General features: G+C 42.0%; 1 pseudogene; it reads right to left on the bottom strand.

The window, feature by feature from the left end:
- Window positions 1–1,198: 1,198 nt before the first annotated feature.
- On the bottom strand, window positions 1,199–3,451 carry LOC100618607 (plastin-3-like; annotated as a pseudogene).
- Between the last annotated feature and the right edge of the window lie 314 nt (window positions 3,452–3,765).

The following is a 3,765-nucleotide window of genomic DNA, read 5'->3' as shown; positions in this document are numbered from 1 at the left end:
AAAGGATATTGAATGATTTTAATTAAAAAAAAAACACACAGCAAATCCTCTATTCCCTAGAAAACTTCCTGTAAATTCTTGACTATTCCTTTACCATATTCCAATAAAAATGTATTTAATATACTAATAGCTTGTTCTCATAAAGATCTCACAGAAAAGAAAACAGACACATGACGTGGCTTTTAAGTTTATCATCTTGGCTGCTTTTGTTGTTAATCAAATGACCCTTGACCATTTTTATTTATTTAGACTTTTCTCCCTACAGTGGAGATGAGTCAAATTTGGTTACAATTGCCTTTTTATTTTTTTTTTACTTAAATGTCTTATTTGAACTAATATTTGCCACCAAATTACAGTACTTTTAATAGCTTAGAATAACAATATGACCTTGAAAATAGAGCAAACAGCTTGCCAAAGCAAGAGTACATTAAGACCTATGGGTACATTTTTCTTCCTTCTTTCGTGATCACTGCTCCTTGTTTTAGGTGGAAAGCCCACTAGTGTATTTATTTTTTGAATCAGCACATTGCCTCTACCCTAGACTAACTTCAGCTATTCATAGCACTCCCTCCCCTAAAAAATATCTTCTATTCTACAGCATTTTTCAATTTTTTAAAAAAGGAGAAGACTTGGATCAAATCCAACTCCAAATGGATTCATGAAGTCATTTAGTTTGTGGCATCTGATAATTGTCTACACTTGGAAAAGCAGATGAAGGTTAAGACACATTTCCCACTCCCTAAAGGCTGTATTCTATCTTGAAGAGGCTTTTAAAAAAAAGTAGGGGGGGAGGGAAGGGGAGAAAGGGTAGCAGAGACTGTTGTATCCTTGTTTATAAAGGAGCCAAAACCTTTAGATGTAAAAAAAAGCACATGTAGAAAGAACACTGTGAAGAACAACGATCCTTAGAAATACGAGAACCTGATTCAATCTTAGAGTACTTTCTGCTAAGCAATTTCAAATCTATAAAAATAATCCCCAAGGATCCTGATGGGGAACTAAGCTGATGGGTAAAAAGTGAAATTACTGTCTAGCAGGATTCAGACCAATCAGTTGGAGCAAACCCTAGTGGGAAAATACAGAAATAACATAGAGCAATTGGGAACTTGCGGCATGGCATTCTAAGGGGAGAGAATCCAATGGTTTGGTGAGGAATCCATTTTATGTGCTCTTAACAAATGGCACTTTCCTTGTGTCTTCTCTCCCTGAAAACTCGGATGATGGTGGGGATGATGAAGACTAAAAGTCCTTTAAAGGCCAACAGTTCATAAGCCAACAACATTTCATACTAGAAATAGCTGATCTGGGAGTCATGCAGGGAGGGGGAAAGGATGGGGGAAGCAAGGGTTTATGTTTGCATTTGGATGGACTCTATTATACCCTCTTCATCCCTCTGCCCATCAAGCAGGCAAATACTGTCATAATCATCTTGGATTTCACGTCCACAAGGTCTTCAGGAAAAGCATAGACCCTGGCTCCAATTTTCCTGGCCATCAACACGGCATACTTGGCATTGTTGTCCCTATCCTCTTCAGTCAGGTTCCTGCTCTTCACTAAGATGCATCCTGGATGGATGGTGTCGAATAAATCCACAACTGCCAAGCTTGTGCTGATTGTCTTGACTTTAAAACTCTGGATAGAGGATTGACTTCCCAGCTTCCCCTAGTGTTCTGTTCAACCAGTTCATGATGTCATCCTTAGCTTTTTGGCCATCACCAAGGTCTTCCAAGACATTCAGTGTCTATCTTCTCATGAGCTGCCAGACCAAAGCTAGTGTCAGGGTTGGGTTGCCATCATTCAGATCCTGCCCACCAATGCCAACCAGGGAGAATTTGGCAGGGTGCTTCCCCAAATCTACAGCATAGTTGCAATTTTCTAACTTTTTCATGTTGGCACCAAGCTTAGGGTATGGAGGCTTATTGATCTTATTCCAGTCAATGGGTACTTCAATCCTTTCATACAGCTGCACGATGACCAAGGCATCCTGCAGGATGGTTTACATGAGGGTTAACACCAGGAGAATCCATCCAGTTATGGAAAGTCCTTTCTTCTTGTGTTTTTCCTTCAAGCAGTGTCTAATCGATGTCCTGGTTCTCAGGCTTGGTGAGTGCTGGGTACTTGTTAAACAGGTTTGCCACAAAAGCCAAGTTCAGCTTGGGATTGCCACTGACATGAGCTGGGGTGACAAACTGTCAGCAGCCCAGTCTATCTGCCTGCTGGAGCATGTACTCAGCTCTCTTTAGATCATCCTTTTCATTGAAACTGGCCATGCTAATGTCAATCTGGGGTTCCCCTTCTTTCTGGCCTTTTGGAGCAATCTGATTTAGAAGATAGAACTAGGCTCTGGAATCCTTGATGTCAGAGCTAAGGTTGTTGATTTTGTGCCAGCCTGAGTTTTCCAGATGGAAGTTGGCCAACTGGAGCAGTAGTTCTTCTGGAGAAAACTTCATGAGATCCTCCAAGGTCTCACCATCTTGGAGTAAGGTTGCTAAGGCTTCATTTCTGAGGAGCTCAATATTGGCAAACAATCCAATCTTATTGATTTGCCAAAGCAGACCTAGGACCAGGTGGGGCTTTCCAGCCCTTAAGTCCTCAGCCCCAAAGTTGACCACGTGGCACCCGATTGCAGAGGACAAATTTAATGCCAAGTTTAAGTTCTCCTGAATGATAAAGGGTGTAAGTTTCTTCTTACTGATTGCCCTTTCATCAGTTGTGTCTGGAATGGAAAAAGTTCATTTTACAGAGCACAATTCCATCTCCAACAGCTTTGAAAAGGTCATCTGTTTGGGGGTTCATTAGGATAACATGTCTGCAGTCAGGATCATTTTTGAAGGCCTTGTTTATCCAGTTCACAAAAGCATATTTTTCTTCCTCTGAATATGAATGCTGGGACCCTTCACTGGAAAACTCTGATGTCCCTCCCAGGGCTCATATGCCTTCTTTCCTGTTGATGGCCTTCCGAAAGGTTTTTGCAATGTCACTACTTTGGACCTCTTGGAAAATCAAAAGTAATTCATCAAAACTGATCTTGCCATCTTTATTCTTGTCACCATCAATCATGAGTTTTTTTTTTTATAATTTCTCTTACTTTGTAGCCTGGTAATGGCATGTTTGCTTCCTTGAAAAGCTCATGAAGTTCATAGTCACAAATGAATCCATTGCTGTTGAGATTGACTTTAACAATGACCCCCCCTTAGTTCTTCAAGTTCATCTTTGGAAATATGTTGGGTGGAACCAGCTATCCCCTCAACTGAGTCAGAATCTTCTTGCCCCAGAAGTGAGTGAGCACCAACCAGGGTAAGTCATTGGGTTAATCCCAGAACCATGTAGTTGCTACTGCTGCTGCTGCCTGTACCTTTGCCGCTGCCTCCATTGCCACTAGTACCTCCAACTGCTCATAATTGCCTTTTTAAGTGGCATTGCATCTTGCAAGGATTACTTCTATATGTATTTGGACTAATCTGAGACCAATTTTTTTAAGTTGCTCTAGAGTTGTATCCTAAGAGTTAAGATGGGACTTCCGGTTAAGATGGCGGCTTAGAGAAAGCTGAAGTTCAGATCTCCGGAAAACCCTTCCCGACCGATCTCAAACTAGAAGCTCCTAAGGCGCCGAAATTCAAAACGATCAACAGCACAGACCCTGGGAACCCTCCTCCTGGACCTGGACCCGGTTCAAAAGGTACGGCTCCCCTTAAAAGCCAGAACCCGAGATCCCTCGGACCTCAGGGGTAGGAGCGCAGAGTCCAAGGCTCCCGGAAGCGGCAG

Source organism: Monodelphis domestica, chromosome 2, assembly GCF_027887165.1.
Source record: "Monodelphis domestica isolate mMonDom1 chromosome 2, mMonDom1.pri, whole genome shotgun sequence".
Classification (NCBI taxonomy): domain Eukaryota; kingdom Metazoa; phylum Chordata; class Mammalia; order Didelphimorphia; family Didelphidae; genus Monodelphis; species Monodelphis domestica.
Note: the sequence above shows the minus strand (reverse complement) of the source record. Positions and strands in the feature narration are given on the sequence as shown.